This window comes from Oryctolagus cuniculus, chromosome 21 (genome assembly GCF_051225735.1).
Source record: "Oryctolagus cuniculus isolate XC-2025 breed Fujian yellow rabbit chromosome 21, ASM5122573v1, whole genome shotgun sequence".
Taxonomy (NCBI): domain Eukaryota; kingdom Metazoa; phylum Chordata; class Mammalia; order Lagomorpha; family Leporidae; genus Oryctolagus; species Oryctolagus cuniculus.
In genome coordinates, this window is record NC_142887.1 from 33,515,674 (window position 1) to 33,528,896 (window position 13,223).

General features: G+C 48.1%; 1 protein-coding gene across 2 annotated transcripts in view; it reads right to left on the reverse strand.

Moving 5' to 3' along the window:
* MAPK1 (mitogen-activated protein kinase 1) overlaps window positions 1–13,223 on the reverse strand; it is a 105,337-nt gene that overhangs the window by 40,757 nt on the left and 51,357 nt on the right. The gene's annotated exons all lie outside the window — the stretch shown is intronic.

Sequence of the window (13,223 nt, forward strand, 5' to 3'; positions counted from 1 at the left end):
CCGCACTGATCCGAAGCCAGGAGCCAGTGCTTCTCCTGGTCTCCCATGGGGTGCAGGGCCCAAGCACTTGGGCCATCCTCCACTGTACTCCCGGGCCACAGCAGAGAGCTAGCCTGGAAGAGGGGCAACCGGGAAAGAATCCAGCGCCGCGACGGGGACTAGAACCTGGTATGCCGGCGCCGCTAGGTGGAGGATCAGCCTATTGAGCCGCGGAGTCGGCCTAAAATAAATCTTAAAAAAAAAAAAAAAAAGCTGCAGAAGGGCAGGCTTTTGGTCAGCAATTAAAACCATCACTTGAGACCCTCACATCCCACACGAGAGTGCCTATCTACGAAGCAGACCCTGGGAGGCAGCAGGTTCCTGCCGCCCACATGAGATCTGGGTTGCACTCTCAGCCCAGCTGGGCTATTGTAGGGGTTTGGGGAGTGAACCAGAGGGTGGCAGCTCTTTTTATCTGTCTGATCTCTCTATTCTGTCTATCAAACACAAAGTAACAATTTTTTTTTTCCCAAGAGTAGCTCTTGGTTACTGTGCCCCTGTTTTATCAACACTCAGTGATGCAATGAATAACCACCTTGGGCATCCTCTTAGGTGGGAGTGAAGTCATTCTCCTCCCATCCCACTTGAAAAGAAGGGGAGGCCCTGTCTGCTGAGTGTGGTCTGCTTCTGCCTGGCCGGTTACCTGCCCATTTTGCTGCCTTTGTTCACGCAATCACAGAGGTCCTCACAAATGAGCTTCTTGTTGATTTTGTTATGTATTTTGTCAGCATTCCTTTCACCACCTATCAGCTTGTGTCTTCAAACCATTGTGCGTGGCCACCCTGTTGTCCTTCACCTTTTCTCCCCAAGACAGCCAGACTGCAGCTTTCTGCAGTGTTCCTGGATCAGTTTACAGCTACAGTTTGGTTCTTAATGCAATCCATAACTGTATTGTCTTCGGATGGGTTAACTTTAAGATATTTACATTTTTTTCTTTAAACTGATAAATGTGATCTTTCTAAAAATAAAAATTCAAAGTTAAATAAGCTGTTCCAGGTTAAGACAATGAAGTTTCTTAACTCATCCCTATAAGGCCAATAATTCCTGTATTGTGCAAACATGACTAGGATATAACACACAGACAGATGATGAAGGTTGAAAAGAAAAAACATTCTAAACACAACTCCACTTTCTAAGCACAAGCTTGAAAATCAACTGAAAACAAATGAGCAGATATGATTTCACAACACAGCAAAACACTACATTATGACCAGGTGGTAATATCACAGGAATCCAAAGGCGGTTCACTCAGACAGACATCATATGGAACAGCCGTTTCTCCACAGAAGATCTACAAATAGCCAAGCAGCACAAGGAAAGACACTCCCGTTACCAATCATTAAAGACAGACAGCTCCAGTGACCGGCCACCTCACACGCATCAGAAACAAAACCAGAGCCAGCAAGGTTGCAGAAATCAGGATTTTTGTGCACCTTTGGAGGGCACCTACAATGGCTCCTGAAAAGTGAAAACCTTAACTGCTATATGATCCAGAAATCTCACCTTTGGTTATATACCCAAAAGAACTGAAACTAGCACACCCACACCCACTGCATCACTATGCACGATAGCTGATAGCCAAGACATGTCGGGCAGGTGTTTGGCCGGGCAGTTAAAAACTGGCTGGGGTACCTGGTTTAAAGTTCCAGTTGATGGGCACCCTGGGAAGCAGCAAGTGATATCTCAGGTAGGTGGGTCCTGTCACTCACGTGGAAGATCCCGATGGACCTCCTGGCTCCTGGTATCAAGCTAGCCCAGCCCTAACCACTACAGGCATTTGGGGGAGTGGACAGCCAGATGCTGTCATGGGGGAGGGGGAGGGGAATAGGTTGAGCATGTTCTAATAATTAAACACAACATGCTTGAATACTGCAACAAATATTACTCAGCCTTTTAGAAGAACATTCAACATCCTTTCATGATTTTTTTTTTTTTTGACAGGCAGAGTGGACAGTGAGAGAGAGAGACAGAGAAAAAGGTCTTCCTTTGCCATTGGTTCACCCTCCAATGGCCGCCGCGGTCCACGCGCTGCGCTGATCCGATGGCAGGAGCCAGGTATTTATCCTGGTCTCCCATGGGGTGCAGGGCCCAAGGACTTGGGCCATCCTCCACTGCACTCCCAGGCCACAGCAGAGAGCTGGCCTGGAAGAGGGGCAACCGGGACAGAATCCAGCGCCCCGACCGCGACTAGAACCCGGTGTGCCGGCGCCGCAAGGTGGAAGATTAGCCTATTGAGCCACGGCGCCGGCCAACATCCTTTCATGATTAAAAACTCTCAAGAAATTACATATAGAAGGAACAAGAAAGCCCACATCTAACATCATACTCAACAGTAGAAAGCCGAAAGCTTTTCTCTAAGATCAAGAGCCACGTGGGGTGACCATTTTCAACCTGTATTCAAGAAATCAGAGCAACTAAACAAGCAATAAAAGGCATCCAAGCTGGAATGAAGGTTGAATTGTCTGCAGATTATGTGACTGTATATAGAGAAAATCCTAAAGACTTCATCAAAACACCATTATAATAAATGAATTTAGTGAAGTAGCAGGATATAAAACCAACATACAGCATTAGTTGTGTTTCTATACAATAACAATCAAAAAATGAAGAGAAGAACTCCATTTCCAACAGCATCAATAAAATATTTAGAAATAAATTTAGCCAAGAAGGGGAAAGGAGTGTATACTGAAAATGATGTCACTGATTAAAGAAACTGAGAAAACACAAATAGTCAAAGTCATCTCGAACAGTAAGAATAAAGGTGGAGGCATCATCTGACTTCAAAAAGTGCTACATAGTAATAAAAGTAATCAGAAGGGGACAAGGACAACAGGAAGATATCGCGGGATGAGAAGTTTGAAGATATGTTCATGTAATGGACACTGTAATGTATCAGATACTATATCAACACTGTTAGAGATCAGATCTTCAATGTTTCAACGCAAAAAATGAGGTGATGAATATACTAGCTTGATTTATTTCTCAGCATACATATATTATCAAACACGTTGTATGCTGTAAATACAGCTTTTATCGGTCAATTACATTACCTTAATAAAACCAAGGCAGGAGTAGAACTAGTATGCTACTGGCGGAGAGACATGCAGGCCAAGGCAAATGAGAGAATAGGGAGGTCAGAAATAAATCCACAGGGCTGGCACTGTGGCACAGTAGGTTAAACATCTGCCTATAGTGTTGGTATCCTATATGGATGCCAGTTTGAGTCCTGGTTGCTCCACCTCTGATCCAGCTCCCTGCTAATGCGCCTGGGAAAACAGCAGAATATGGCTCAAGTGCTTGGGCCCCTGCATCCATGTGGGAGACCCAGAAGAAAAGCTCCTGCTTTCTGGTTTTGGATGGGACCAGCTCCAGCCATTGTGGCCATCTGGGGAGTGAATCAGCAGATAGAATACCTCTCTCTCCCTCTCTCTCTCTCTGTAATTCTGCCTCTCAAGTCAATAAATAAATCTTGGGGTTGACACTGTTGGCAACAGGTAAAGCTGCCGCCTGCAGTGCTGGTATCCCATATAGGCACAGGTTGAGTCCTGACTGCTCCACTTCCAACCCAGCTCCCTGGTATGGCCTTGGAAAGCAGCAGAAGATGGCCCAAGTCTTTGGGCCCCTGCACCCATGTGGGAGACCTAGAAGAAGCTTTTTGCTCCTGGCTTTGGATCCACACAGCTCAGACTGCTGCAGTCATCTGGGGAGTCAATCAGCGGATGGAAGACCTCTGTCTCTCTGCCTCTGCCTCTCTGTAACTCTGCCCTTCAAATAAATAAATCTTAAATAAATAAATAAATAAATCTTAAAAAGAAAGAAATCCATGCATCTATGGTCATGCAATCTTTGACAATGATGCCAAGAACACACACTGGAGAGAAAACAGTCTTCAATAAATGATACTGGGAAAAGTGGATTCCCACAAGAAGTATGAAATTACATCCTAGCCGGCGCCGTGGCTCAACAGGCTAATCTTCCGCCTTGCGGCGCCAGCACACCGCGTTCTAGTCCCGGTCAGGGCGCCGGATTCTGTCCCGGTTGCCCCTCTTCCAGGCTAGCTCTCTGTTATGGCCCGGGAGTGCAGTGGAGGATGGCCCAAGTCCTTGGGCCCTGCACCTGCATGGGAGACCAGGAGAAGCACCTGGCTCCTGGCTTCGGATGAGCGCGATGCATGGGCCGCAGCGTGCCTGCCGCAGCAGCCACTGGAGGGTGAACCAATGGCAAAAGGAAGACCTTTCTCTCTGTCTCTCTCTCTCACTATCCACTCTGCCTGTCAAAAAAAAAAAAAAAAAAAAAAAAAAAAAAAGAAAGAAAGAAAGAAATTAGATCTTAATCCCACATCATATATAAAAATCAACTCAAAGTAAAAGATTTTAACTAAGATTTGAAACCATAAAACTTCTAGGAGAAAACATGGCCGGCGCCGCGGCTCACTAGGCTAATCCTCCGCCTAGCGGCGCCGGCACCCCGGGTTCTAGTCCCGGTCGGGGCGCCGGATTCTGTCCCGGTTGCCCCTCTTCCAGGCCAGCCCTCTGCTGTGGCCAGGGAGTGCAGTGGAGGATGGCCCAGGTGCTTGGGCCCTGCACCCCATGGGAGACCAGGAAAAGCACCTGGCTCCTGGCTCCTGCCATCGGATCAGCGCGGTGCGCCAGCCGCAGCGCGTCGGCCACGGCGGCCATTGGAGGGTGAACCAACGGCAAAGGAAGACCTTTCTCTCTGTCTCTCTCTCTCACTGTCCACTCTGCCTGTCAAAAAAAAAAAAAAAAAAAAAAACACACACAAACTTCTAGGAGAAAACAGAGAAAAAGCTTCTTGGCATTGGTCTAAACAATGATTTTTGGGTATGATCCTAAAAGCACAATCAACAGAAACAAAAATAGACAAATGGGATCGCATCAAACTAAAAAGCTTCTGCACAGCTAAGAAAACAATCAACAGGTTAAAAACAAACTCTACAGAACGGGAGAAAATATCTGCAAGCCACGTATCTGATAAGGTGTTAATAAGCAAAATATAAAAGGAATTCAAACAACTCAATTGTAGGAAAACAACTGGATTAAAAAATGAGCAGAGAATGTGAACAGAAGTATCTCCAAAGAAGACACACATGTGACCAACAGGCAAATAAACAAAACAAAAACCCTCAACACTAATAATCGTAGAAAAATGCAAATCAAACTCAACGGTGAGACACTCGCTCACATCTGTTAGAACAAAAACGACGAAAGACAGAGCAAGTGCTGACAAGGATGCGGACTAAAGGGAACCTCTGTACTATTAGTGGGGAATGCAAGTTAGTATAGCCATTACAGAAAGCACTACAGGGTTCTCTGGAAAATTAAAAAACAAACCCTGAGTCAGGGCTGGCACTGTGGCACAGTGGGTTAAAGCCCTGGCCTGAGGCGCCGGCATCCCATATGGGTGCCGGTTCTAGTCCCGGCTGCTCCTCTTCTGATCCAGCTCTCTGCTATGGCCTGGGAAAGCAGCAGAAAATGGCTCAGGTCCTTGGGCCCCTGCGCCCATGTGGGAGACCCGGAAGAAGCTCCTGGCTTCAGATCGGTGCAGCTCCGGCTGTTGCGGCCATCTGGGGAGTGAACCAGCGGATGGAAGACCTCTCCGTATCTACCTCTCTCTATCACTCTTTCAAATAAACAAAACAAAAATCTTTAAAAAGAAAAAAAAAAAACTAAGTCATCTTAACAAAACCACAGGTCCCAGATGAATTCTATCCTAAGCTCCATAAATGGTGGGGAATGAGAGGAGGTCAAGACAGGGAGTGAGCACACGCATCGCCTCAGTTCTCAAAACAGACTCCTACCATCTGACAGTAAAACAAACTACCGACACAAGCAGCACAGATGAATCTCAAATAACTGTGGGGAGTGAAGCCAGACCAAAAGAGGAGTATATCCACATATATGAAATAAAAACTACTGGGAAGGTTGCCTGGGGCTGCCACAGAGCAGGGGTGGGGATGGAGGGGCAGGGAAGGTGCCCACAGTGAAAACCAAGTCACCTCTGGAAATAATGAACATGTTCATTCTCCTAATTGTGCTTATGGTTTCACAGGGGTACAGTGCGTCAAAGCTTATCAAATTTTACACTGTGGGCTGGCATTGTGGCATAGCAGATAAAGCGGCTGCCTGTGACACCAGCATCCCACGCAGGTGCCAGTTCATGTCCCAGCTGCTCCACTTCTGATCCAGCTCCCTGCTGATGGACTGGAAAAAGCCAAGATGGCCCAAGTACTTTGGCTACTGCCACCACATGGGGGACCCAGATGAAGCTCCTGACTTGTGGTTTCAACCTTGCTCAGCCCTGGCTACTGCAGCCTTTTGTGGACCAGTGGATAGAAGATACCGCTCTGTGACTGTGACTTCCAGATAAATGAGTCAATCTTTTGAAAAAAATTTTACACTTTCAATATGTGCAATTAATTGCGTACCAACTACTTCTCAACCATGGTTTTTTGGATCCTCAGTCCATTTCAGGGCTGGGTGGGAACAGAGAGATTCCCGAGGCATATGATCAATAAACTTGGAAGCAGAAGTCCCTAACATCCTGGAGTACATTACTTAGCCAGTGTTCTGTGATCACTCGGGGAAGAAAAGGGAACACGTGTGAGTCGATCAGGCACAAGCCATCCTACACTAGCTGCACTTCCTGTTTTCATAGGGTTTCCACAACAACACAGGAGTGGGGCCAGAACTGTGGTGGACTCAGGCCACGCTCCTTTAGCACTTCCCACTTGCAACACTTGGTGTTAAGATTGGCGGCAAAACAAATGATGATCCAATTCGTAAGATTTAGTGGGGCGTGGGAGACCCAGAAGAAGCTCCTGGCTCCCGGCTTCAGATCAGCTCAGCTCCAGCTGTTGCAGCCATTGGGTTGTAAACCAGCGGATGGAAGACCTCTCACTCATTCTCTCTCTGAAACTCTTTCAAATAGATAAAAAACTAATTTTTTTTAATGTTTAGTGAGGGAAGGAGACAGGAATATTTAACACTCTTGGCCTTTTATCACAGTAAAACACTTTGGAAATACAAGGAGAAGGTGGGCAGATGCACTCCAAGTAAGAGTATTCAGGGATGGGACCGGCATGGTGCAATGGGTTTAGCTGCTGCCTGCAACCACAGATCCCGTATTGAACTGCCAATTCGAGTCCTGGCTGTCCTGCTTCCAATCCAGCTCCCTGCTAATGTGCTTCAGAGAGCAGTGGAAGATGGCCCTAGTACTTGGACCCTTGCACCCATGTGGGAGACCTGGATAGAGTTCCTGGCTCCTAGATTCAGCTGGACCCAGTTCCAAGCAAAGTGGCCATCTGAGGAGTCAATCAGCAGATGAAAGAGCTCTCTCTCTGCCTTTCAAATACATTTTTTTTTAAAGTTATAGACAGAGGGAGAGGCAGAGAGAAAGGTCTTTTTTTTTTTTTTTGACAGGCAGAGTTAGACAGTGAGAGAGAGAGAGAGAGAGACAGAGTTACAGACAGTGAGAGAGAGACAGAGAAAAAGGTCTTCCCTCTGTTGGTTCACTCCCTTATGGCCGCCACGGCCGGTGCTGTGCCAATCTGAAGCCAGGAGTCAGGTACTTCCTCCTGGTCTCCCATGCCGGTGCAGGGGCCCAAGCACTTGGGCCATCCTCCACTGTCCTCCCGGGCCACAGCAGAGAGCTGGATTGGAAGAGGAGCAACCGGGACAGAACCAGTGCCCCAACCGGGACTAGAACCCAGGGTGCCGGCGCTGCAGGTGGAGGATTAGCCTAATGAGCCACGGCATCGGACACTTTTTTTTTGTAAAAGTATTCATGGACAGAGTAACAGAAAATTAAGCCCATATAAACCACATTGAGGATGAGCAGGCTGCTGGCAAAGGAAAGTAAGAGCAATCACGTGAGGAGGACCACTGGTCCTGCCCCATTACAGCCCCTCCCATGAGAAGCTCATTGGGTCAAGGAAATATGCTGGATGCAGAACTCCCTGCCCCAGAGCTGGGTGGGCCTCTGTCTTGCAGCTGGGCTGAGAGCAGAATGCAACCCCAGCATGCACTCCAACCGGGGGCCAAGCGGCAGCAGGCTGTGGGAATACACAGCACCTGGATCATGCAAAGGCCAGCAGATCACGCGTGCGTGCACACATGCCCATGAGCTCACAGCAGGGCACAGTGCTGCAGAGGGGACGTGGGGTTCATGGAGGCCTGCTCTCCTGGCACAAGATGCTTCTATTTGAACCCAAACTTCTGGTTCACTATGAGGGTGTATGGGTCACAGGAGAACACATTCTATTTAATGTTTCCCGCTTGATTCTTACAGTATGTGGGCTCCATGTGTATTTTCAATCCAGGCCTTGCAAACACGATGGGCCTGGGTAGTAGGAAGTGAAGACTGGGCAGGGGCAACAGTTTTAAATGCCCTGATTTGACGATGTGTATCTGCCTGTGATTCAGACCAAGATGACAGTTCGGCCCTTCCTCAGCATAAAGAGGGAATTTGCTGTGGTTTGAGTATTTGTCCCCTCGAATTCGGGAGTTTAGTTCCCCAAAGACTTGAGTTCATCGCCCCAAGAGAGTGAAACTTAATCTCATTATAATGTTGGGTGTGTCCCTGGATTGGATCATGAAGGTGGAGCTCTGTGATTAAACCCTGATGGATTTTTTTTCTTTTAAAAAGTTATGTACTTGAAAGGCAGAGAGAGAGAGAGAGAGACAGAGATCTTTTGTCTGCTGGTTCATTCCCCAAATGGCAGCAGCAGCTGGAGCTGGGCCTATCTGAAGCCAGGAGCTTCCTCTGGATCTCCCACATGGATGCAGGGGTCCAAGGATTTGGAAGGTCTTCTGTTGCTTTTCTCAGGTGCATTAGCAGGGAGCTGTATTGAAGTGGAGCAGCTGGGACTCAAACTGGTGCCCATACTGGATGTCAGCGCTGCGGGCCAGGTTTTAACCCACTCTGCCACGGCACTGGCCTCCTTGGTAGCTCTCTTTTTCTTTTTTAGATTTTATTTATTTGAGAGGTAGAGTTACAGACATGAGAGGGAGAGACAGAGGAAGATCTTCCCTCCATTGGTTCACTCCCCAAGTGGTCACAACAGCCAGAGCTGCACCAGGAGCTGAAGCCAGGAGTCAGGAGTCTCTTCCTGGTCTCCCATGCAGGTGCAGGGTCCCAAGAACTTGGGCCATCCTCCACAGCCTTCCCAGGCCATAACAGAGAGCTGGATCGGAAGAGGAGCAGCTGGGACTAGAACCAGTGCCCATGTGGGATGCTGGCGCTGCAGGCAAGGATTAACCAAATGAGCCACAACACTGGCCCCATCCCCTGGTATCTTTCTAAGAGATCACACACACACACACACACACTCACTCACTCTCTCGGGCTCCTGGTCTCCTGCCACATGATTCTGGGACACTGGGGCTTTGCCAGCAAGAACACCATCACCAGAAGCCAAAATCAACTGGTCTTGCCTGATCTTGAGGCTGTAAGCTTCCAGAACTGTGGGCCAAAATAATTTTTTAAAAAAGTTTTATTAGGGCCGGCGCTGTGGTACAGCAGGTTAACACCCTGGCCTGAAGCGCTGGCATCTCATATGGGCGCCAGTTCTAGTCTTGGCTGCCCCATTCCAATCGAGCTCTCTGCTGTGGCCTGGGATAGCAGTGAAGATGGCCCAAGTCCTTGGGCTCCTGCACCCACCTGGGAGACCTGGAAGAAGCTCCTGGCTCCTGGCTTTGGATCTGCACAGCTCCTGCCACTGTGGCCATCTGGGGAGTGAAGCAGCGGATGAAGACCCCCCTCTCCCCCCACCTCTCCTCTCTGTGTAACTCTTTCAAATAAATAAATAAATCTTTAAAAAAAAATAAAAAAGTTTTATTTATTTGAATGGCAGAGTTACAGAGAGACAGAGGGAGAGAGACAGAGATTCCATCTGCTGGTTCACTCCCCAGACAGCTGCAACGGCCAGGGCTGGGCCAGGCAGAAGTCAGGAGCCAGGAGCCTCTTGGGTGCAGGGGCCCAAGCACTTGGGTCATCTTCTACTTGTTTCCCAGGTGTATTAGGAGAGAACTGGATGGGAAGTGGAGCAGTCCAGACTCAACTGGGTGCTTGTATAGGATTCTGGTATTGCAGATAGTGTTAACTCGTTACGCCACCATGCCAACCCCTAAAATAAACTTTTTATAAAGTGAGTCTGCCTCAGTTGTTTTACATAAAATACTAACACAGAATCCTTGAAAGAAGCCACAACAGACAGCACTGCTGAAGAGAAATGACACCACGAAAGGACAGCACTCAGAAAGCAGTAAGAGCACAAGGAGCTGGTTACGAAGGACGAGAACAAGAGCAGAAAGAGTCATCTATTTACTGAAGGGTAATGGGCCTTTGTGGGAAATCCAGGTGAACAACTGAGAGAGGTCCAGCGGGTTTCAAAGGCAGTGGGTGAGGGGAAGCCCCTGGTGGCTGGCAGGGTTGAAGCAGGAGCTGGGCCACATCCAGACATCTACACCCTGATCTTGGGAAGCCTCCAAAGCTGCCACGTAGGCAGCTCCAGCATGGCAACCTTCTTATTTTATCACGTTCCTCAGGTAGCAGCTTACTGAGAATGGAACGCGGAGGATGGCGCACCAGGTGCTCTGGGGGCAGGGAGATCCTTTCAGCCCACCCAGAACGACAGTGGGAAGCACGGCTCTGGGTCAGGGAGCCTAAGGCAGACCCAGGAGACACTGGTGCCTGTTTCACAAACCTCACACCTCCTAGCTGGGTCCTGTTCCTATGAGACCAACTTCCTCAAAGGCGAACAGCACATTCTAACCTGCACTCGTCTCCTTTATCAGTTGTAACCAGATTTGCAGAGGAGAAACAAAACACTGCTCTGGTTATTATCTCTCCCGGGGGAAGCCTGGCTAACAAAACCCATGAGTTTTGTGAGCCATGAATGCCACAAGGAACAAGCTAACAGCCACAAGTATGTTGGTCTGGGGGATAACTCAGTGTCCACTTGTGCCAGCCCCTAGGCCACTCATATTCAAGGATATTGCAAACGCAGTCTTGAGCCCATTCCACACATGGTGGGAGCCAGCCAGACTTAAAGACTTATTTTCCCAAAAATGTAAATTGGCAAGGGAAGAAATAGTTCCTTCACAGTAGAGAAACTCGTAACTAATGGGTCAAGGTTAAAATCAGCAGTGCTATGTAACATGGGTAACAGAACTCCCAATGTGATGAGACAAGAGGGGCATTTCCCATCTGTAATACTCCTCTCCTCAAAGCTCCTAACTCCAGCCTAAACCAAGCAAAATATTAGGCAAGGGGCTGGCATTGGGGCACCGTGGGTTAAACCACTGCCATCCCTTATAGGCGCTGGTTCAAGGCCTGGCTGCTCCACTTCTGATCCAGCTCCCTGCTAATGAGCCTGGGAAAGCAGAGGATGGCCCAAGACACTGAGACCCTGCACCCATGTGTGATACCTAGATGGTGTTCAGGTTCTTAGCTTTGGCCTGGCCCAGCACCAGCTGTTGCAGCCATTTGGGGAGTGGCCCAGTGGAGGGAGGATCTCCCTTTATCCAGCACTCCCCCCAACCTTGCTTTGTAACTCTGCCTTTCAAACACATTTTTAAAAAGATTTTTTATTATTTATTTGAGAAGTAGAGTTACAGACAGTGAGAGGGAGAGACAGAGAGAAAAGTCTTCCTTCTGTTGGTTCACTCTCCAAACGGCTGAAACGTCTGGAGCTGCACCGATCCGAAGCCAGGAGCCAGGAGCTTCTTTCAGGTCTCCCACGAGGGCGCAGGGGCCCAAGCACTTGGGCCATCTTCTACTGCTTTCCCAGGCCACAGCAGAGAGCTGGATTGGAAGAGGAACAGCAGGGACTAGAACCGGCACCCATATGGGATGCCAGCGCCGCATGCGGAGGATTAACCTACTGCGCCACGGCGCCGGCCCCAAAACAAATTTAAAAAAAAAAACAGGCAAACCTGGCTGGCGCCGTGGCTCATTAGGCTAATCCTCCGCCTTGCGGCGCTGGTACACCAGGTTCTAGTCTCGGTCAGGGCGCCGGATTCTGTCCCGGTTGCCCCTCTTCCAGGCCAGCTCTCTGCTATGGCCCGGGAGTGCAGTGGAGGATGGCCCAAGTCCTTGGGCCCTGCACCCGCATGGGAGACCAGGAGAAGCACCTGGCTCCTGGCTTCGGATGAGCGCGATGCACAGGCCACAGCGTGCCTGCCGCAGTGGTCATTGGAGGGTGAACCAACGGCAAAGGAAGACCTTTCTGACTTTGCCTGTCAAAAAAAAAAAAAAAAAAAAAAAAAAGAAGGCAAACCCAAATTGAGAGACACGATACAAAACCGACTAAGGCTCCTCAAAGCTGTCAAGGTCGTTGAAAAGAAAGCAAGACACCACCAGAGACCAGAGGGAGACTACAGACAAGGAAGAGCACATGATATCCATGGCTGGACTGGGTGTGTGTGTGTGATGGGGGGGAAATCAGTGGAAAAACTAGTGAATTCTAAACAGAGTCTGGAGTGTAGTTAACATCAACATAGTGCCACTGGCAGTTAAGATGCGGCATCTCACACTCGAGTGCCTGGGCTCCACCGCCAGCTCTGGCTCCCAACTCCAGCGCTCACGCAGTTCATCCTGAGGCCTGAGACAGCATGTGACAACTCAATAACTGGGCTCCTGTCACCCATGGGATACACCTACATCAAAATCCTGCTACTAGCTTCACCCTGGCCCGGCCCCAGTCATTCCAGGCATCTGGGGAGTGAACCAGTGAATGAGAACATGCTATCTCGTCTCTCAAAAAATAAAATAAAATAAAATAAAAAAAAATAAAAAAAATAAATAAATATAAATAAATAAATAAAATTAAGATTAAAAAAATCAATCCACTAAATGATACCTCTAAAACTGATTAACTAATTAGTATACAGGTAACTACAGCTTCATTTAATAATTAGGAAGAAACATTTAACAATGAGCTGTTTTAATATCCAATAAAAATACAGGTGAATTCTTGATGGAATAAAAATATCCCTAAAAAGATGGAAAGCTTCAGTTAAGTGAATTTTGGAAGTCAAAGTCCACCTCAATCATTCGACAAACATGTACTGAACATTTACAATAGCCTAGACACTCAGTGGAAGCTGAAGTAAGTAAGACATAACTGCCCCTGCCTCTCTCTGAGCATCATTAGAAACAAGATG